Source organism: Tursiops truncatus, chromosome 1 (assembly GCF_011762595.2).
Source record: "Tursiops truncatus isolate mTurTru1 chromosome 1, mTurTru1.mat.Y, whole genome shotgun sequence".
In the NCBI taxonomy this organism is placed as follows: Eukaryota; Metazoa; Chordata; class Mammalia; order Artiodactyla; family Delphinidae; genus Tursiops; species Tursiops truncatus.
In genome coordinates, this window is record NC_047034.1 from 46825143 (window position 1) to 46849221 (window position 24079).

The 24079-nt window shown below is 38.8% G+C and overlaps 1 protein-coding gene and 1 pseudogene across 1 annotated transcript in view; both read left to right on the plus strand.

The window, feature by feature from the left end:
• The window catches only part of LOC141275678 (large ribosomal subunit protein eL22 pseudogene), a 28325-nt pseudogene extending 8359 nt beyond the window's left edge, over nucleotides 1-19966 (plus strand).
• Nucleotides 1-24079, plus strand: part of NMNAT2 (nicotinamide nucleotide adenylyltransferase 2) — a 195319-nt gene that overhangs the window by 9624 nt on the left and 161616 nt on the right. The gene's annotated exons all lie outside the window — the stretch shown is intronic.

A 24079-nucleotide genomic window follows, 5' to 3' on the forward strand; every position in this document is an offset into this window, starting at 1 on the left:
TTTTCATTGTGAACTCACTTTTCTTTTTGCTGCAATACATCATTTAGTAATTCATTCAATAAAAATTTATGGCTGGTAAACTCAGGTTTTTTTTTTTTTTTTTGTAAACTCAGGTTTGAAAGAAAAGTTTTCTGTTTCACCATTATTCTTGAATTATAGCTTAGCCAGGTATAGAAGTCTATGTTGCCAGTTATTTTCCCCTCAGTGCTTTGGAATTATTACCATGTTGACCTCTGGTATCCTTTGTTGGTGATGAGAATTCTGTTGTCTTAATTATCATTCTTTTATGGATAATCTGTGTTTTCTCTTTGGTGGCTTTTGAAATTTTCTCTTTATTCTCAGTGTTAGGCATCTTCACTACAGTGCATCTGGATATGGATTTCTTTTCTTTTTAAATTCTTTTTTGTACTTAATAACTGCTTTTCTTTCAAAAACTTTAGAAAATTCTTAGTATCATCTCTCCAAATATGACTTCCGCCATACCGTTTATTCTCTTCCTAAAACTACTAATTAGGTGCATCCTTCATGTATTCCATGTATTGCTGTGTAACAAACCACTCCAGAACATAGTGACATGAAACAATAACCATTTTATTAACCTCCAATATTCTGTATGATAGGAATTTGGATAGGTACTTCAGGGAGAGCTTGGCTCTGCTTCATGATGTCCAGGGTGTCAAATGAGAAGACTTGAACAGCTGGTGGTCACTTGAATGGCTGTTCTTTTTTTCATTCACATGTCTAGGCTACAATGACAAAGGTAGACTGGAGTACCTACACATGCCTTCTCCATGTGCTTTGGGTTTCCTCACACTGTAGTGGCCTCATGGTAATCATACTACTTCCATGGCAGCTCAGGGCTCCAATAGTGACTATTCCAGAAAACAAGGCAAAAGCTACATAGACTTTTATTATCTAGGCTCAAAAATCACATAGTATCACTTCCATCTTACTTAGTCAAACCTGCCCAGATTGGGGAGTACAGGGGCTAGACCCATCTCTTAATAGAAGGAGTATCAAAGAATCTGTGGCTGTAATTTTAAACTGCCACAATACAGCTTAAAATACATGCTATAACAGGGAACTATATTCAATATCCTGTGATAAACCATAATGGAAAAGAATATAAAAAAAGAATGTCTGTCTGTGTATAACTGAGTCACTTTGCTCTACAGCAGAGATTGGCACAGCATCATAAATCAAGTATACTGCAATTTTAAAAATAAATAAATAATAAAATATATGCTATATTCTACATGAATTCCATAGATTAATCTTCTAATTCAATAATTCTTAATAAACTGGGAGAGGGTAATCCCTTCACAATGTGTGTGTGTATCAAATCATCACAATGTACACTTTAAATGTCTTATGAATTTGTCAGTTAAACCTCTAACAAAGCTGAAATAATTCATTCTCTGACTGTAACGAGTTTAGAGTTTATCTCATTGAATATTTTTATCACAATGAATGTTTTTCTATTTAGTTATTTTTCATTTTCATCTTTCCTTAATTCATATCTTCTTGTTTCTTAAGCTTTTATATATTTTTTTAGGTATTTTATTTTTTAACTCTTTGAATGCATTTATTGTAAAGTCATTTTAAGATTACTTGCCAATATGGACTTCTATTCCAGTGGGAATGGATCATCTTCAGGGAACAGAGATTTCTATAATATTTTTTAAATTGAAATGTAGTTGATTTACAATGTTATATTAGTTTCAGGTGTACAGCAAAGTGATTCAGTTTTATATATATAAATATGTATTCTTTCTCAGATTCTTTTCCATTATAGGTTGTTACAAGATATTGAATATAGTTTCCTGTGCTATACAGTAGGACCTTTTTGTTTATCTATTTTATATATAGCAATGTATATCTGTTAATCCCAAGCTCCTAATTTATTCCTCCTCCCCTTTCCCCTTTGGTAACCATAAGTTTGTTTTCTATGTCTGTGAGTCTACTTCTGTTTTGTAAATAAGTTAATTTGTATCATTTTTTTAGATTTCACATATAAGTGATATCATATGATATTTGTCTTTCTCTGTCTGACTTACTTTACTTAGTATGATAATCTCTAGGTCTATCCATGTTGCAAATGGCAACACTTTATTCTTTTTTATGGCTGAGTAATATTCCATTGTATATATGTACCACATCTTCTTTATCTATTCATCTGTCAATGGACATTTAGGTTGCTTCCATGTCTTGTCTATTGTAAATAATGCTGCTATGAACATTGGGGTACATGTATCTTTTCTAATTAGAGGTTTTGTCTTTTCTGGATATATGCCCAGAAGAGGATCATTTAGTAACTATGTTTTTAGTTTTTTAAGGAACCTCCATACTGTTCTCCATAGTGGCTGCACCAGTTTACATTCCCACCAACAGTGTAGGAGGGTTCCCTTTTCTCCATAACCTCTCCAGCATTTATTATTTGTAGACTTTTTGATGATGGCCATTCTGACCAGTGTTAGGTGATACCTCATTGAAGTTTTCATTTGTATTTCTCTAATCATTAGTGATATTGAACATCTTTTTATGTGCCCATTGGCCATCTGTATATCTTCTTTGGAGAATATAATATATTATATACCCACATATATAAAAACCCTCCACCTAACAAATAGAGAATTCACATTCTTCTCAAACACACATCAAACATTTATAAAATTTGACCAGATATTTTAATGAATCACTATAGTACAGACCACATTCTGTGATCAGAATTTAGTTGAATTAGAAATTCTCATATGTTTGAATACTTAAAAGCACATTCCTAAATAACTCATGATTTAAATAAAAAATTGCACACCATTTAGAAAAGAAAAACAAAGAAAATACATGATAAAACTTGGGTAATACAGATAAAGCAGTCATTTGAAAGAAAGTTATGACATTAAATGCATTTATTAAAAATTATTTCAGGGGCTTCCCTGGTGGCGCAGTGGTTAAGAATCCGCCTGCCAGTGCAGGAGTCACGGGTTCAAGCCCTGATCCGGGAAGATCCCACATGCCACGGAGCAACTAAGCCCGTGCGCCACAACTACTGAGACTGCACTCTAGAGCCCGCGACCACAGCTACTGAAGCCTGCATGCCTAGAGCCCGTGCTTCACAACAAGAGAAGCCACTGCAGTGAGAAGCCTGCACACCACAACAAAGAGTAGCCCCCACTCTCCTCAACCAGAGAAAAGCCTACATGCAGCAACAAAGACCCAACACAGCCAAAAATAAAATAAAATAAAATAAATTAAAAAAAAATTATTTCAAGTGAATGAACTAAGCGTTCACTTCAAGGACCGGGGAAATGAATAGAGTCAACCTCCCCAAAATACCGTTGATCAATGAATCCGAAAGCTGATCCTTTGAGAACACCAATAAAACAAATTTCTAGCAAGCCACATTGAGAAGAAGATACCACAAATAATATTAGAAATTCACCCCTGCACCTGGTGATTTGGGACCCATGGAATGGTGTGACCAGGCAGTATAACTCCAATGGGGCTGCATTTGCCTGCACATCTTCACCAAGCCACTCAGCCCCACGAGTGTCCAGCCTTAGGACCCAATCCAGCTATGGGGCTAGATGACGTGATTCCAGGTTATGTCACCACCTCTGAACAAATTTTGTAAGAATTTCTGTCTCGAGTTCACCCAACTCCTTTTCTGCCTCCGCTGCCACCATGGTGCCCATGAAAAAGCTTGTGGTGAAGGGGGGCAAAAAAAAGAAGCAGGTCCTGAAGTTTACTCTTGACTGCACCCGTCCTGTAGAAGATGGAATCATGGATGCTGCCAATTTTGAGCAGCTTCTTCAGGAAAGAAAGTGAATGGAAAAGCTGGGAATCTTGGAGGAGGTGTCGTAACAATCGAAAGACGCAAAAGCAAGATCACTGTAACTTCCGAGATGCCTTTTTCCAGAAGGTATTTGAAATATCTCACCAAAAAATATTTGAAGAATAATCTCCGTGATTGGTTATGCAGAGTTGCTAACAGCAAAGAAAGTTACGCATTACATTACTTCCAGATTAATCAAGATGAAGAAGAGGAGAAAGATGAGGGTTGAAACTCAGTTATCTGGAGTATTTTGTATGAATTTTTAAATAAAATTTAGTAAACAAACAAAAAAAAATTTCTCACTTTTTTTTTGTAATTTATCTTTATTTTTATAATGGAGTATAGCTGATTTTCAATGCTGTGTTTCTTTCTGCCGTGCATCCACTTGATTCACTTACAGAGAGACATCAATAAATTCTTTTTCAGATTCTTAAAAAAAAAAAAATTCAAAGGGGGACATAATTAGAGATACAGTAGAGATTAAGAATATCATTGCTTATACTATACAATTTATAATATTGAGTGGCTTTATGTCAATAAATTGAAAACTGAGGTAAAACTTAAAATTTAGCAGAAAAAAACAAATTAAAAAGTTGACTTAAGGAGAAATAGAAAATCTAAATAAATCAGTCATCAACAAAATAGATCAATAGTCCACATTCTCTCAAACCCTTCCCCCATCCCTTGCCAAAGAAACCATGCCAGGTGGTTTTACAGGTAAGTTTTACCAAATTTAATGGAACAGACAATCCCATATTATATAATTATTCCCGACAATAGAAGTAAAGATAACCCAGCTTATTTTATGCAGTTACTATGATACTGATACCAAAATAGAAGAATTCTACAGGCAAAGAAAATTATAGATGAATCTCATTTTTTTGAACACTGATATGAAAATTATGTACAGTAATTAGGAAATCAAATCCAGCAGCGTATACAGAAAAAAAAAAAACATCAAGCACAAATAAAGTTTACCTCAAATATAAAGGTGCTACTAAAATTTAAAAAGCATCTGTAATCTACTTTATTACCAGATTAAGGAAAAGGCCCATATGCTCATCTCAGTAGATACAAAAGAAACATTAGGGCTTCCCTGGTGGCGCAGTGGTTGAGAGTCCACCTGCCAATGCAGGGGACACGGGTTCGTGCCCCGGTCCAGGAAGATACCACATGCCGCAGAGCGGCTGGGCCCGTGAGCCATGGCCGCTGAGCCTGCGCGTCTGGAGCCTGTGCTCCGCAACGGGAGAGGCCACAGCACTGAGAGGCCCGCGTACCGCAAAAAAAAAAAAAAAAAAAAAAAAAAAAGAGTCTATGTACCAGTTCAAGGAGGGTCCAGTACCTTGAAACAAGGTTTAGCAGGGTAAAGGGATGGGGGCTGGAAGTGCTGTTTTAGGTGGGATGAATCGGGAAGGCCTTCCTGAGAAGGTGAATTTTAGGAGAGATAGAGAAATGAGGGAGCAAGGTCTATGTTTAAGCTCGGAGAAAAGTACATTTCAGTCAAGAAAGCATGGCAAATACAAATGCTCTGAAGCAGAAATGAGCTTGGAACATTGGAAGAAAGAAAGAAAGCCCGTAAGGTAAAGTGGAATTAGCACATGGGGTAGGACAGAAAACTATTGCAGTAGTAGGAGAGAGACATTGGTGGCTTGGACTTGTTTAAAAGTGTTGAGAAGTGATTGGATTCAGGATACAGAACAGACAACTTGGTGATGGGGATTTGAGGTGTGAGGGAAAAGTTTCAAGGCTGACTGAGGTTTTTGGCCGACGTGCCTGATGAAGCCATTTACTCAGATAGAGATAATTAAGGAGTAGCAGAAGGTGAAAAGGGGCAGGAAGGGATAGCCACTACAATTTCGTTGGTATTAATAAAAACTGGAAATACCCCCAAGAATGAATGTATAGGGTACCAACGAAGTATGGTATATTGATTTGATGAAATACTATACAGAAGTTAAAATAACTAGTATCAATACATGGATGAATCTTGAAAATACTCTGCAACATCAAATTGCAGCATATTATATTCAGTATGATACTATTGGTAAACTTTTTTTTTTAACATCTTTATTGGAGTATAATTGCTTTACAATGGTGTGTTAGTTTCTGCTTTATAACAAAGTGAATCAGTTATACATATACATATATTCCCATATCTCTTCCCTCTTGCGTCTCCCTCCCTCCCACCCTCCCTATCCCACCGCTCTAGGTGGTCACAAAGCACCAAGCTGATCTCCCTGTGCTATGCGGCTGCTTCCCACTAGCTATCTATTTTACGTTTGGTAGTGTATATATGTCCATGCCACTCTCTCACTTTGTCACAGCTTACCCTTCCCCCTCCCCATATCCTCAAGTCCATTCTCTAGTAGGTCTGTGTCTTTATTCCCATCTTGCCCCTAGGTTCTTCATGACCTTTTTTTTTTTTCCTTAGATTCCATATATATGTGTTAGCATATGGTATTTGTTTTTCTCTTTCTGACTTACTTCACTCTGTATGACGGACTCTAGGTCCATCCACCTCACTACAAATAACTCAATTTCCTTTCTTTTTATGGCTCAGTAATATTCCATTGTATACATGTGCCACATCTTCTTTATCCATTCATCTGTCGATGGACACTTAGGTTGCTTCCATGTCCTGGCTATTGTAAATAGAGCTGCAGTGAACATTGTGGTACATGATTTTTGAATTATGGTTTTCTCAGCGTATATGCCCAGTAGTGGGATTGCTGGGTCGTATGGTAGTTCAATTTTTAGTTTTTTAAGGAACCTCCTTACTGTTCTCCATAGTGGCTGTATCAATTTACATTCCCACCCGATCTGTAAACTTTTAAAAAACAGATACCAGATACTGGTTTTGGCTACAAATATATAAAACAAAGGCATAACAACATGGACTAGATTTGTACCAAATTCATGTTATTGGTTGTCTCTAGGGAATGAGAGAGAGAGAAGGGAGTGAAGCTGTGAAGGGCACATAGGGGACTTCCCCTTTACTGTACTGAAGGGAAATATGAAAGAGTAACATTTGTTCATTTTGGGTAATAAGTACATGGATGGTTTATATTATCAAATGTACTTTGAAAATGTGTTTTCATGAAAAAAAGGCAAAGAAAGGCTGAACAGTGTCTAGGAAGATGGGCCCAAGCCAGTCCCATGCTTCAGTGGAATGACTTCAGGAGCACCTAAAGGCCTGAATGAGTTGATAGCCCAGCAGCACCCAGCATGGGCTGACAGATGGCTTATGATGGTGATGTACTGGCTGCCAGTGCTAATAGACAGTGGCTGCAGTCTACATGGTGTGGGTCCCCAAACCATGTCCATGCCCAACCCCTGCCCATAGCCTAAATGCAGTACCCAAACTAAAATTTAAATACAACCCAAAAACAGGGAGAAAACTGGTTAAGGTTATATTTCTGGCAATGTCAGGATGGACATTGACTTTATGCTGCATTTTTATGTTAGAAAAGAAGAAAGCAGCACAGGGAACTCTACTCAATTCTCTATAATGGCCTATATGGGAAAAAATCTAAAGAAGAGTGGATATATTTATATGTATAACTGATTCACTTTGCTGTGACCTGAAACTAACACAACACTGTAAATCAACTATACGCCAATAAAAATTAAAAAAAAAAAGAAGAAAGCAAGGGTGAATAGTGATGTAGATAAATTTCTCATTGGGAAGAAGACTGGGTTGTCTTGGGTTGGGAAGGATAGAGGCAGGGGGAGGTGACCTGATAAACTGAGAGAATATGTGTGGCAAGAATAATGAAATGAACTAGCAGGAAGCCCAGGAGCTGTGGTTCTGGTGAGAGGTGTGAATTTACAATTAGCGATGCTGAATGGCTCCAACTGGCTGTGACCACGGGACTAGGAGGGTAAAGGAGGAGACAGCTGGGGTCTCCCTCCTTTTCTCCTGATTTATATTTGGTGATCTATAAAAGAAATGTTTTCTCTTTATTTTACAAACTGTAATTGTGAATGCTGGTAATTAAAGTATTCTGTTCATCGTTTAATACTTCATATATCTGCAGAATTACAGAAATCATGAAGCTAGAAAACCCTAGAGAGGTTATAGTCTTCCCCCTACTTCCAAAGTGTCAAGGCCAGAATTAATGTATATATAAGGACCTCTTGGTATAAAGTCTTTTTTTTTTAATTTAGATATATTACATACAATGAAGTGTACCCATTTTATTTTATTATTATTTTTTTTTTTTGTGGTACGCGGGCCTCTCACTGTTGTGGCCTCTCCCGTCGCGGAGCACAGGCTCCGGACACGCAGGCTTAGTGGCCATGGCTCACGGGCCCAGCCGCTCCGCGGCATGTGGGATCCTCCCAGACCGAGGCACAAACCCATGTCCCCCGCATCGGCAGGCGGACTCTCAACCACTGTGCCACCAGGGAAGCCCGGTATAAAGAGTCTTTAACCTTTTGAGGTAACCTACTTAAATCTCAATCACTTTTGATTTAAGATCAACTTATTATTTTAATCCAATACCTCTCTACTTAGGGACAAGTTCTTGAATTCAGTAAGATGAGGAGGGAGTTCCCTGGTGGCACAGTGGTTAGGACTCCGTGCTTCCACTGCAGGGGACATGGGTTTGATCCCTGGCTGGGGGACTAAGATCACACAAGCTGCACGGGTGTGGTAAAAAAAAAAAAAAAAAAAAAAAAAAAGTAAGATGAGGAATTCTGTCTCATATTACAAATGGAAAACATAGGTAAATGCCCTTTACACTTATCCTAAGTTGTCACTTCCCTAACTATCTTTGGCTCTCAGGTTATAAAAATATACACAATTTTTCCCAATCAAATTGTCAAAGATCAAAGCATTTGATAAAATATTGATTTAATAGAGATTTAAGGAAGTAGCCACTCGTACATAGTTGGTGAGTGTATAAGGGATAGAGAACAATTGGGAAATAGCTTTCAAAAGTAAAAATGTACATACCCATAGACACAAATTGCATTTCTAGGTGTTTATTCAGTGAGTCTACTAATGCAGTATAGTTAATAATATGAAAGATTGGCAGCAATATATCCCTCAATAGAATGATGAAATAAAATAACACAGGCATTCAGTGAACACCACACAGCTGTTAAAATAACCAAGGCAGTAGCTCTCCATATATTAATATGGAAGGATATTTAAGATATATTGATAAGAGAAAAATCAAGGTAGAAAGCAGTATGTATATTATGCTAGCGTCTGTGTGAAAAAGAAAGTATGTGTATGTTTGTAAACACATAGAATATCCATGGGAGGATATTTAAGAAACTGGCAGTAATTGTTGCCTCTGGAGAGGAAAACAGGATCACTGAGGGACAGAGGAAGGAGAGAAACATCCTTCTAATGGTATGCTGTTTTCTGTCCTTTGCATTTTGTATCATGTGAGTATGTTATCTATTTACAAATAGACAAAAAATTAAAAACAAAAAAATCCACAGCCATGCAGATAGTCATTTATTTATTTATTAAATGTAAATAGATACTCCCTTACGCTGAATGTTATTCATAAAACACTGCACCAGCAGTTCTTGGACTATTGAAAAGAAATACACCACACAGTCAAGCATGGCTTCTTCAAATAGAGCATCATTCTGCAAATTAATTTCCCTTCATGTAAAGACAAGAGGTGACTTCTTAAGTGGTACAATCTGTGGATCATTAAAGAGCCATCTAACCCCAAACATTTTCTATCCTTAACTTCCTCCAGTTCTGGAAACCCCTACCGTGAACTTTCTTTTTTGAGATAAAGGCACTGCATTTTCAGCAAGGCCTTTTTATGTTGCAAATGCGTAACAAGGTAACGTTAGGGTGGATTTATTCATAGTAGTCCCCTAGCAGAAAGCAGTTCCTGAGGAATGAGGTTGGTTTTGGTGGGAGGGAGTTAAAAAACAAAACAAAACAAAACTCTGATGCATGCAACTCTGCAAAGGAAAGTTTATATCCTAGAGATTTGCCAAATCATAGTTCCTGGGTAGTAACAGGCATTATAAAGGCACTGAGCGTTTAGGAGAAATGGAGAAAGCATGCATCTCTGTAGAAAGTGCAAATATAAACCCCACCCAGTTTTCATGAAGCAAGTATAGTAGTGTGAAGCCCTACACTGAAATTACAGGAAGATCAAAAGTCACAGTAATTGGGTATAGCTTGACAAATGTTGGTGTCCCTCAGTATGTTTGGTTTTTTTTTTTTAGGTATAAGAGTAATATAACCTGTTATAAAATGGTTTCATACACATAATATACCCCAATATTAAACAATATGTGTTCTGAATAATAGTAGCCTCTTTGGATGTTAATAGATGTTGCTAAATAATGTATTCTATCACCAAATAAGTTTGGGCAACAATGGTTTAATAGAAGTTTTTTTCTTGGTGAGACATCACAGACCCTATAACATGCAAGTATGTATTTCCCAAAGGGAAAAAAAAATATGCAATGTGTCCAAAATTAGCTTCCCACAGATCCTTAAAAAACAAAACAAAACACAGCACATCTTATGAACTAATGTTATGCAGGACAGTGGGGAATAGTTGATCCTTCCTATTCCTGCCCTGGCCTCCATTTCTATCCTGATGATCTCTTCCATCTTGTTTTACCTTACCCTCCCCTGAATCATTACATATGCTCCATTAGGATGTCTATACTTAGAAAATGTTGATGACATCAAAAGTGATGATGACCTTCATGCAAAGTCTTCCTTACCACTTACTGCCATATTCCTATACATGGGTACAGTAGGAGTCTCTGCATTTTCTGACCAGTCACAATGTGTGTAACAAGACTCAGAGAGATCAGTGTCAGATTGGAGCAAGCCTGAATGTGACATCTCATTGTCAGTGAGGCCTGTTCTTTAGGTGTCATGGTGCTCTCTGTAGTCTGGTCTTGCCTTCTCTTAGTCCTCAAAGACTGGGTTTAGGGCTTGGCCTTAGGCCTCTCTAAAGCAGTCATAGTGCCTTTTTCCGCTCTTCCATGTTTGATCATCTAAACTCCTAAATTCTTAAAGGCTAAAATTAAATTTCATTAGAGTTAAAAACTCCAGACCATAGAATGCCACCCATCTCTGGCCACTACAAATGTGACATGACTTGGGAGTGGGATAGCTCTGGCCAACATATTTTCCAAGGGTAAAAGATAGCAGTAGTGGTGGCACTGCAGGTGTTTTTCCTCAAGAGAAGCTGATTTTATGTATATGTAAAATCAGAATAGGGCTTACTCCAGCCCTTAGTGTCCATCTGAACATTTTATCTCATTCAGAAGAATTACGAATCCATCTCTAAAGAGCTTTGAAAAATAATTTCTCTTTACTGAAGTCTTGAAGAGGTAGCAAAGTGGTGAATCATATAACATAACAAACAACAGAACTTTAAAATCCTGCTTTTCTGTTTGTTTCCCCCAAAACACCCACATCACGGAGGAACTGCTGCCAAAATGCCCCTTTTCAGCTTTTTAGTCACTCGCCTTATCTCTCACTTGTCTACTTTCTCTTTCCACTTCCTCTTCCTTCCACATGTTTTCCACTGCAAGTAATTTCTTACCTTTTAAAACATTAACATAAATCACTTTAGCTTCTCCTCCAGCTATTTTTTCTAGCTCTTATCACCCTTTCTTCCTCTACCTCCCCCCACTTAGCCCATTAACTCAACATGGAAGCTGGGGGAGAACAGAGGGAGAGAGAAGATAGTTCTTACATGTTACACTTTTCTTCTGTTATATACATGTACACATAACATGTGATATGTTATGATACATATTTAATATGTTATATGTATTATATAATATATAACATATATGACATAATATGGAATGTCCAGCAGAGCCTCATTATAACACACTTTGCCACCTGTCCTGTAAGGCTGCTAACTTAATGTACCAATCAGTATTTTCTGATACTCCAGTAACTAGTTCTCTTTTCAAAGTTCATGCCCTATACTCAATTTCACAGTATAGTAAATGGCATTCTAAGAAGTCTCTCCAAAGATTGTGTAATTAGGCTGAGTGTGATTAAAACAAATGGGCAGAATATCCAGGTATTGGTCATTTATATAAATAAAGCCAGCCATCTGTCTATCTTGCTCTGGTCTCACGTGGGAAGACCCTCTGATGTTTTACCTGTGCTCAGCAAGATAAGGAAAGCACTAAGTAGGAACTAGGTCAGCTGCCTTCCACTGCCTATCACAGTCATCAAAGCAAATTTCTTAGGCTTAGAAGTTTCGTGTCTTTTAAATGGATTCTGTGTTCTCTTTTCTTCTATACAAACCAGAAAGGTATTTGTAAAACATCCCACTGTCAAGCAAGTTTATACATCACAGTGTGTGTGTGTGTGTGTGTGTGTGTGTGTGTGTGTGTGTAGGCTTGTGTGATTATTCTCAACTTATTTTTTGGCTTGCATATCTAATTATTTACTGAAAGAATGTTTCATATGTAAACTATGCAAAAACACATATCTAGGCTGAGTATAAGATTTTAGAATCAAAATTAAGAACTTCTTCAGAGAGAAACAAAACTTGAAAAAGCATAGAAAATGTTAGAATATACTTCCCGATCTTCCTGCCACTTGATCTTGGTCAGAGTGAAATCAGGATTCAGTGTTGAGGACCACATCCTGTTGCCATGGGAATGATTGTACTGTCACAAATTTAGTACTATGACTTCATGGTGAAAAGGAACAGATGGTCTGGAAGAGAATGAAGGCCTAGGGTTAGCAAAATTGTTTGGGGAATAAGCCATCTTAGATCCTTTTTGGAAGTAGGTGGGAGCATAAATAATAAGCAAAAACTACTTCACTGTAGTTTTACAAAAGCCACTGAGCAAGAAAGAGCTTAGCCAGGTAAAACTACAAAGCTCATTTCCAATGGGAGAAAAAAATATTTTAATGTAGGATGAAGCACAGGTAAAACTTACAGCTTACAGTATTCCAAAGCCTCTTCACCCTTCGCCAGCCTCTTACTTACCACTGTTGAACTTAGTAATATCTAGCACCCTTAGGGCCAGCAGTAAGGCCCATATTGGCCACATTTCTTTTACACTGTCCCATTTTTAGGTATTTCTGGCTTCAGTGTTGGTTTGAGTCTGGCATCCCGAGCCATACATTTCCAAACAGCCTCAAGAACACAGGCTTAGATAGCTGCGCTAGCAGGGTTGAGGCCAGCTGTAGGGGTGTATGTAGCCAGCTCATCTTACCCCTGAGTGGTCACGGGTCCAGACCTAATCTCCAGCCATGTTGGCACTCTGGAAAATAGTCTCCACTAAAATCATTCATCCTTAGAAATACAGTTTTTAACTATTTTTTTAAAATATAAATTTATTTATTTTTGGCTGCGTTTGGTCTTCGTTGCTGCACGCGGGCTCTCTCTAGTTGCGGCGAATGGGGGCTACTCTTCGTTGCGGTGCACGGGCTTCTCGTTGCGATGGCTTCTCTTGTTGTGGAGCATGGGCTCTAGGCGCACGGGCTTCAGTAGTTGCAGCATGCGGGCTCAGTAGTTGCAGCATGCAGGCTTTAGGGAGGGCAAGCTTCAGTAATTGTGGCATGTGGGCTCAGTAGTTGTGGCTCGCAGGCTCTAGAGCACAGGCTCAGTAGTTGTGGCACACGGGCTTAGTTGCTCTGCAGCATGTGGAATCTTCCTGGACCAGAGCTCGAACCCATGTCGCCTGCATTGGCAGGTGGATTCTTAACCACTGTGCCACCAGGGAAGTCCAGAAATACAGTTTTTATTTGGAGTAAAGGCAACAAGGGAGATTTCCCATCACTATCAACCTCTGGGAATGATTACCAAATAAATTAACCAAGAGAAGCTAACATCAGTTAGCAACTACTATGCGCCAGCCTAAGTGCTTAAAAATTCTTTTGTTGCTGTTTTGAAATAACTTTAGATTTACAGAAGAGTTGCAAATATAGTTGAAGAGCTCATGAATATCCTTCATCTAGCTTCCCCTAACATTAACATTGTTTTATAACCATAGTACAATGGCTGACACTGTGAAATTAACATTAGTACAATACTATTAACTAAACTACTAACTAAATTCTGATTTCACCAGTTTTTCCATTAATGTCCTTTTTCGGCTTTGAGACCCAGTCCATGTTAGACTTGGTCATTGCATCTAAGTTCCCTTAAATCTGTGATAATTTCTCAGTCTTTCCTTGTTTTTCGTGACCTTGACAATTTTAAAGACTACTGATCAGGTATGTTGTAGAATATCCCTAAACTGGGATTTTTCTGATGTTTTCTCATGACTAGACTAAACTTGGAAATGATATCACAGAATGAAGTGCCCTTCTGATTACATCATATCAGGGGTACCTGGTATCAACATGACATAACTGATGATGTTAATCACATGGTTAAGCTGGAGTCTGCCAGTTTTCTGTGCTGTAAAGTTACTATTTTTCCCTTTCCATGCTCTATTTGCTAGAAGAAGCCCAGTCCAGTCCATACTCAAGGAGAAGGGAATTAGGCTTCACATTCCAGAAGGATGATTGTTAAAGAATTTGTGAACAAATGCTTAAACCACCACAATAATTAATGTTCTTTTTTGGGAGGTGAGGTACTTTGAAGCTATGCAAATATTCTGTTTCTTCTTAGCTTCACCTGCTAATTTTAGGGGATCTTTCTTGAAGCAGTTATCACTGTGTTGCTCTAATGGTGATTTTCAATTTCTTTAATTCCTTCTATATTATTATATGGAATTCTCCTGTAACAAAGATTTGTCCGCCACCCAATTTATTTCACTTATTTATAGCGGTATAGACTCATGGATATCTATTTTATTCTTTGAATTATAATCCAATACTGTAATTATTTATTTTGTTGTTCAGATTGTTCCAATTTTGGCCCTGGGTCCTGTGTCCTTTTGATATACCCTGTGCAGGAAAGAGTTAACACAGCAGGCCAGAGGCTGCTATCTTTAGAAGGGCCTGCTTGCAAGGTTGCCCTTGGCTGGCATCTGTGAACTTGGCTTGTGAAAACTTCCCCACCCTGATATGGAAAATTCTCTATACTGGTAAGGTTGTTTTGCCCACTTAAGACACTGAATACCTGTTTCCTTCTGAGAGGCTGGGATTTTGGTAGATGCCAGCCAAAGCATGCCTACATGACTAGTTCCCCCAAAATCCCTAAACGCTGAGTCTTAAATGGGCTTCCCTAGGAGAAACATTACACATGTGCCACTGCATTTTCACTGCTAGCAAAGGGAACACACCTAGTGTGTCCTCTCCTGGACCTCTGGTATAGAAAGCCTGTGGGTGGATTTCTCCAGACTCTGGCCAATGTGTCTTTTTCCCTCAATTATCTGCTGTGTAACCTTATTGTGTCATTGTGATAAATTTTAGTCATTAGTACAATAATATGTTGAGCCCTGTGAAGTCCTTCTAGCATAATACAGAATGTGTGAGCAGTCTTGGATGCCCCAAAGACCTTATCCCTTAAGGGACATGCCTTATCCTTTATTTTTTTTAGCACTTCCTTACTTTGTGACACTACAAGAAGCTCCAGACTTGTATTTTCCTCATCCCAGTCATAGAATCAGCCATTTCTTCAAAGAGTCTTGGTTTCTTTATTGGAGAATGATAATTAGAAAGCAAGATTGGGGTGCTCATCACTAATGGGATGCCATTGCTTCTAGGCCCTTTGAGCAGATAGAAAGGGAAATGTATGTATGTTTGCTAACTCATATGTACACACAAATTTATATTTATTTCTGTATCTTTCTACCTGTGTATACACACATGGTGAATTCATACATATAGAATCAGTTTTAATCTAGAACTACAGGGTTCATTCTAGCCTTCTCTGCTTGTTTGTAACTTCTTTCTTTGACAGTGAGAAACCTGGCTTTCATTAGCTACAACTTATTTACTTATTTGTTCAACCCTAGTATACATGCATAGTAGTTTCAGAATTGCTAACTTATACCCCTGTGAGAAACAGATTTACCAAGAAAAGTAAGGCATTTATGTACAGTTGCATTTACTTTAGCCTTATGATAGCCAGTCAAAACACATTTCCAAAATTACTTTGGTCAGCTCATTTTCTCCCATCCATTTCAGTTAGGTTATATCATATATTTGTAATACAGTTACATTTGTTAGTCTGCATTCCATCCTGGGATCCTCCCACCCTTACCCCCATCATCCTGGTTGATTCTGAAAATTTGCATACAGTAAATTTCACTCTTAGTTTTACAGTAAATTACACCTTCTTAGACTAGGTGTAACATTCTATGGGTGTTGACAAATGCATAGAGTCACATATCCACCACCACAGTGATTTCCAACACCTAAAATGTGCCTTGTGCCAGCCCCTTTGCAGTCAACCTCTTCCCAACTCCTGGCAACCACTGATCTGTATTTTCTGTCTCTACGGTTTTGCCTTTTGCAGAATGCCAGTTAAATAGCACCATACAGCATGTAGTCTTTTAGATCCGGCTTCTTTCACTTACCAAATGCATTTAAGATTCATCTTTGTTGTTGTGTGAATCAAGAGTTCATTTTGTAAAAATTGCTGAGTAGTATTCCATTGTACAGAGGTATTACAATTTGTGAATCTGTTCACCTCTGAGGACATCTCAGTTGCTTCTAGTTTTTAGTGATTATGAATAGAGCTACTGTAAATGGTCATTAACAGACTTCTATATGTACAAGTTTTTCAATTCACTTTCATAATTACCTAGGATTGGGATTGCTGGGCCATATTATAAGTGTATGTTTTACTTTGTTAAGAAACTACAAACTAGCTGTACCATTTTGTATTTCCACAAGCAATGACTGAGAGTGCTTGTTGCACAGCATTTTAACCAGCATTTGGAATTGTTAATTTTAAAAAAAATTTTAGTCATTCTAGTAGGTGAATAGAGGTATCTTATTGTAATTTTCATTTTCATTTTCCTAATGATTAATGACTTTGAGCATCTTTTCATATGCTTATGCGCCATTTGTATAATTTCTTTGGAAAAGTAGCTCATCTTTTTTTTGGAGGGGGGTTGTTTTCTTGTTGAGTTATAGCAGTTTTTTATACTCTGGCTCTAAGTCCTTTATTGGACATGTGAATTGCAAATATTTTCTCCAGCTCTATAGCTTGTCTTGTCATTCTTCTTAACCATGGTTGTTCGTTTGTTTGCAAAGCCAAACTTTGTAATTTTGATAAGACCAGTTTATCAATTTTTTTTTCTTAATAAATTTATTTATTTATTTTTGGCTGCGTTGGGTCTTTGTTGCTGCATGCAGGCTTTTCTCTAGTTGCATTGAGCGGGGTCTACTCTTCATTGAGGTGCTCGGGCTTCTCATGGCGGTGGCTTCTTTTGTTGCAGAACACGGGCTCTAGGCGCGCAGGCTTCAGTAGTTTGGCTCACGGGCTTAGTTGCTCCGCAGCACGTGGGATCTTCCCGGCCCAGGGCTCGAACCCGTGTCCCCTGCATCAGCAGGCGGATTCTTAACCACTGCACCAGCAGGGAAGCCCAATTTTTTCTTTTTTTGGATTGTGCTTTTGGTGTTATATCTGAAAACTTATCACCAAATCCAAGATGATGCAAATTTCTATATTTTCTTCTAGAAACTTGATATTTCTACATTTTACATTGAGATGTATGGTCCACTTTGCATAAGGTGTGAAGTCTGTGACATGGTTCTTTTTTTTTTCCCTTTCTTTTGCATATGTATGCTGAATTGTTTCAGTATCATTTATTGGAAAGACTATACTTTCTCCATTGAACTGTCTCTGCACATTGTTAAAAATCAGTTGATTATTTCTGGCCTCTTCTGTTCCATTTATCTATGTGTCTATCCTTTTGCCAATTCCACACAGTCTTGATTACTGTAGCTTTATGGTAAATCTTAAAATTGATATATATAAGTGTATATATACTATATAAATATAATGTATATATTGTATCCTGTTTAGTTATAACATCTCAGTCTACTTATGATGATTGTTTTGTCTATTCAGGCTGTCAGCCTATTGTATTAAATGTATTATCTCAAAGTTTTCAAATGCGTCTAAGAGTTCAAAGAGGATTTTTTAAATGTGTTTATATTTTATGATCGTCTAAGATTATTCTCAATCTTGTCATATAATGTTAGTTCCCATGTTTGTTTCTAGGTGAGTTTGTACTAATGAGTAGCCTAAAGTAACAGCATATAATATTAAATGAGTGGAAAAGCATGTCAGACTCCTATTAATTTGCATCTCTTAAAGTGTTAATAAGTGTCTTGCATATATGGCTGTACTCATATCGATTAGTTTTACCAGTTATGTGGGCAAAACTAGCTTTTATAGTGATAAAATTAATTGGAAAGATGTTTTCACAGAAAAGTACTTTGGTTTAAGTTATTTAATAACTTGAAACTTTGATTAAAATGGATGAAAATGACATAGTGCCAACTAATGAGTAGCGGCTGACCTAATACGTAAATTTACTTGCATCATGTGAAGGATAAATGATGTCATGCTAATTATACCAAAGCAGTACTTCTAGCAGTTTTAATAGAGGAGTAGGAGAATTAAGTAATCTGCACCATAACAGTTTCATATTGCAAGTGGTTATATTGCTTCGATATGGTTTTCATCAGCCCAGTTTTAACAGGTTATTGGCAGAAGTGTGGTAGCACAAACTTAAAAAAAGAATTTTGTACTAACTAGTATTTTTCCCAGAATTGTATTTTGGGGTACATTATTGAATAATGAAAAATCCAATATTGGATTTGGAGTTAAAAACAAATTCATTGTTTAAAATGAAGAGCAGTAACAATAACAACAGCCCAAATTTTAGTCAATCAATCTCAAAATTATATTGTCTCATTGCTTTCTCCCCCTTATCTGCAATTGGCGTCTGAGTCCTTTGAACAGAGGTAGCCCTCTGATGTACTTAAGGAGGCAAGTTGGTGATCTATAATGGCATCAGGGCACTTGGCAAAGGAAACAAGTAGGACTTGAAATCCATCTAGAGGAAGAAGCGTCTTATCTAATTTACACAGAGGTGTCGAATGGGGTAATGGCAGCCCTACTTGAAGAATCCTTTTGTTTGCTAGGTCTGTTGTATCAGTCAGGATACATATAGTTGCAAATCACAGGACATGTGACAAATAATGGCTTAAGCAATTAACACATTTATCTGGAGACAGATGGTTCCAGGGTTGGGAAGCAGCTCAATGATGTCATTGAAGATGTATCTATCTATCTATCTATCTATCTATCTATATATATATTTTTAGTTTGACATCCTTGAGTGTTGAATGTTCCTCCTCAGATAGTCATCTCATGGTAACAGAATTGTTGCTGCAGCTGCAAGATCACATTTTCATACAATTGTATTGAACTCCCATCTCTTGTCTCTATCAGGAGTAAAAATCATTCCCAGGAGTAAATTACTCCTCCCACCCCAGCCTAATTTCCCTCATGTGTCTTTGGCCAGAACTGGGTCACATAGCCTCACTGGCCTCAAAGAGAGCTGGGAATGGCAGCCTAAAAAAAGGAAGAAGAGAACTGGCAAACAACAGTGTCTACCACACGCATAAAAGAAAAGTATCTTTCTTACCATCTGTCTCAAAGGCCACCTCCAAGTTTGGTGAGCAAAACAGCAGCTCAACCACCCTCTTCTTTGACTCTGGAATTTCTTTCTTAAATAACTTTGCAATCTCTATATTATCACACTCATTCAGACTAATTGGAAAGAAGATAAATTGAATTAGTTTGATATAAAAATATAGAATAATTTTAGTAACTTGTGTGTCTATCACTTTAAAGAGCACCTTTTCAGTGAGGACTGGGCTAACCAGAGAAGGCCAAGAACTGATCCTCCCCAGGAAGCGTTAAGCAATGAACACTAATCACCTGGGATAAATGTATTCTTTGTACCCAAATGGCTCTACCAAGCTTCTTAAACATTTTTTTCTGTACTCCCCCTGCAGCCTGTTTAAGATGTGCATCTTTTATGTGTATGTAGAGGAGTGGCTAATCAAGGGAGCAACTAAAGGAAACTTCGCTCATCCCCACAATTCCAAAATCAGGGCCAGATGCATCTGTGTTTATCATCATGCCAGTTACCCAGAGGACTGAGGACTGTCGTCCTTTCACCAGATACTGAAGTGTCCTCCAGACAGAGGAAATAAATAGTAGAACAACTCCTTTTGATTCCCCTAATTGACTGCTTATTCATCCTTCCCTCTCCCACGCCACTTCTCAGTAGCTATTTGTACATGACTCTGCCCCAGTGGAGACATCTCTCTCTGTTCCCCAAGCAAGACCGCTTGCCTATCTTCACTTTAGAGTAGGACTGACAGAGATGATAGGAAGTATGAGAGCTGAGTGGGACTGTGTGGAAGGTGGACACAGACATCAGGGGCCCCCTGTAAAGAAGGCATCCCATTCACCATGAGGCACACCAGAGCACTCAAAGGGTCCTGTCTTTAATGTGACCTTAGAACCAAAACTTACTCTTACTTTGCCCCAGTGCCTTTCTCTATGATGAGTAATGAGAACTCAGCCAGACTTTTAAGCACAAGAATGACTTTACTATAGAGTATGGGAACATCAAGCCAAGACTATTTACAAAATGCCAATTTTACCTATGCAGCGTAGAGACTGAATCCACTTTGCTCCTTAACTCCACTGCCAGGCCACTCAGGTCCTACCTCTCAGGGCTTAGTGACTGGGAAAGAACAAAGAAAGGCACTTCCTAATTCTGAGTAAGGCAAAGGTCTTGATGACTGGGCTCTACAGCCTTTGTGTTCAGATTTAAAATAGCATGGTTATCATCCTTGACAGTCTGAATTCCTCAATTCTCCCTCATTCTTAAGCCAAAGTGATTTCTGTAGCCAGCAGCCTGGAGTAGGACACTGGAATTTGGAATCAAGGGTCTGATCTACTCACTTACTAGCTGTAACCTTGAGGAAGTCACTTAAACTCCCTGAGCCTTGCTTTCTTTCCCCATATGAAAAATCCATAACAGAGCCTGCAAAAGCTTAGTTCACAACATCATTTATTACAAGAATCGAATAGAATAACATGTGTGAAAGCACTGTCAGCTCTAAATGGCTCCACACATATAAACAATTATTGGATCAAGTTCTTCAAAAAAACTGATTATTAATTCTGCTCTGCTATTCCCTTGTAGAACCCCAGGGTTCTGTACTCATTTTTCTCTCTCTCTTTTCCCAGTCATCATCTATCATTCTGCTTGATTCATCCTCCCCACCATCTCCCTTCCCCTACTCGGGAAACACGCACACACAAAACCTATAATTCTTTCACCCATTATTCTAATTCCTGTCAATCAATTTCTTATTCATTGCATATTTACATTTCCAAAATAACCGCATTTACATATAATTTGCTCTTGCCTACACAAAAAGTGGGTACAGCTAGATACAGCATTTAAGGTGATGTGTCATGTAAGTTTCAATTCAGGAAACAGAAACAACTCTAGGTATTTCAAGCAGAAAGGGATTAAAAACAAGGGACTCTGTGCTTAGGAAATTCTTTGAGAGTACTAAAGAAACTGAAGTTAGGTGCCACCGCGTGACTCTAGATTTCAAGGGCACACCATGACAGCTGTAGCCCACAGGAAGCTGCCAAACTGCCTCTCAACACCCATGACTTCGGTGACTAGAATTTAGGGGCTACTGGATGTGGGTTCTGGCTTCAAACACACACCAACAGTTGTTGCTTCGCAGCAAGAGCAGTAGTAAGATGGCTTTCTCATCACTTTTGCCTTCCAAATCTCACACAGGTCATCCCCTGCTAGAATGTAATTAGTATCCAGAAGTCTGACTGCCAGAGAGTCTGAGAAATGTTGTTTCTAACTTTTCAGGCCCTAAAGTTCAAGAACATACATAGAGGGCTTTGAAGATGGATGTCTACTTCCAGCTGACAATAACCTGTTCCAGGGTGTGACTTTATTCCTTCCAGAATGGACAACACAACCGTGGTCTAAAAGAGAGCTTGAGAGGAGAAGGGAAGAACAGGCCCACCGATCTTATAGTTACAGATCTTATAGTTACAGGCCTTACTAATTAATACCTGGTAGGATTTATTTGGTGCAGTCCTTTTCTTAGTTTTTAAGACATCCAACTCAGAATAGGAGTAAAAATATTATGCACAGAGTGGAGCCAGTCATAAGGAAAAATCATTCCACATTTAGGAAACCAGTAGTTTTTGAGCCGTTGCTATGTGCCAGACTGTGACAGTCACTGGGGTATAACAGTGAACAAGACAGAAGCTGTTCCTGCTCTCATTGAAGTTTGGGGTGAGTTGGGTACTAGCCAGGTTGACTACCCAGGTTCAAAGCCTGCCTCCCCCACTTATTAGCTGTGTGAACTTAAACAAGTTACTCGTGTAAGTCTCAGTTTCCTCAGCTGTAATGTATAATCAAAGAACCTATTATACTTAACTGAGATTCAGTGAAAATTAAATGGGATAATGAATGCAGAGTGCTAAGCACACTGCCTGGTTCATGCTAGGGTCTGAATAAATGTTGGTGAAGAGTGTGAGCAAATCAAAAGGCAATCACCATGCAGGACACTGTGATAATGCTGTGATACAGAAAAAACCAGCACCTATGAGGAGAGGCATTAACTCAGACCTACGGGGCTCACAGAAGGCTCAGGAAATAAGTTAAGTCGATTTAGGTTTGCATTTGCTGGCTAAGAGAGAGCATGCCACATTTGATGCCTAAAAGTAGTTCATTGTGGCTGTACTAAAGGGAATAGGGTGAAGAGAGCGGGCAGTTAGGAGCCAGATCATGAGGGGACTTGTTAGACTTTTAAGAGTTTGGATAGTATTCTGAGGACCGCGGGAAGCCATTGAAGGATTCAAAGCCAGAGAGTGATACGATTTGATTTATATTTTAGGGAAATATCCCTTTGGCTGGAATATGAAAAATGGCTTAGGGAAGGGAAAGATTACTGGCAGGAAATCCAGCCAGAATTCTTCAGTAATTAAAGAGAGAGAGAGAAAGGTGTCCTGAAGCTGAAAAGTAGCAGAAAGATACAGAAAAATGGAACAATTCTGGAGATACTTAGGAAGTAATTGGCTGGAAAGTAAGGTATGCGTTTTTTTCCCCCCATTATCCCACCTCTTCCCTTTGTCTCGCTTTAGTCACTTCCTTTTTTATATAAATTTATTTATTTACTTATTTATTTATTTTTTGGCTGCTTTGGGTCTTCTTTGCTGCACAGGCTTTCTCTAGTTGCGGTGAGCAGGGACTACTGTCCGTTGTAGTGCACGGGCTTCTCATGGCGATGGCTTCTCTTGTTGTGGAGCACGGGCTCTAGGCCCACAGGCTTCAGTAGTTGTGGCACGTGGGTTCAGTAGTTGTGGCTCGCGGGCTCTAGAGCGCACTCAGTAGTGGCGCATGGGCTTAGTCGCTCCACGGCATGTGGGATCTTCCCGGACCAGGGCTCGAACCCGTGTCCCCTACATTAGCAGGCGGATTCTTTTTTTTTTTTTTTTTTTGCGGTACGCGGTCCTCTCACTGTTGTGGCCTCTCCAGTTGCGGAGCACAGGCACTGGACGTGCAGGCTCAGCGGCCATGGCTCACGGGCCCAGCCGCTCCTCAGCATGTGGGATCTTCCCGGACCGGGGCACGAACCCATGTCCCCTGCATCGGCAGGCGGACTCTCAACCACTGCGCCACCAGGGAAGCCCGGCAGGCGGATTCTTAACCACTGTGGCACCACGGAAGTCCCCTATTCACTTCTTTATTCATTTAAATTGGGAAACAAAAATTCTTTAACAAACTTATTTTCTTAGGGAACAGATCAGTGCTATAATAGTGGTCTCCAGATGCAGATACCCCATGCTAGTTATTTAACATAGTGGAGATATTAGTATTGCAAATTTAGGGCCACATGGAAAAAAAAAGATGGAGTGGGGACTGTATTTGCATTCGGCTTTTGCTTTGGTGGCCCTCACAATCTGCAGCGTCGTTTAGTGATCACCATCCATTCTCTTGTTAGGATAGTCTTTTTTTTTTAAATGAGGTGTCATTAGGAATTCCTTGGCAGTCCAGTGGTTAGGGCTCCACGCTTTCACTGCCGAGGGCCCAGGTTCAATCCCTGATCAGGGAACTAAGATCCCACAGGCCACATAGCATGACTCTAATAATAATAATAATAATGTGTAATTGACATATGACATTATATTAGGGAATTCCATGGCGGTCCAGTGGTTAGGACACCTCACTTCCACTGCAGGGGGCATGGGTTCAATCCCTGGTTGGGAAACTAAGATCGCACAA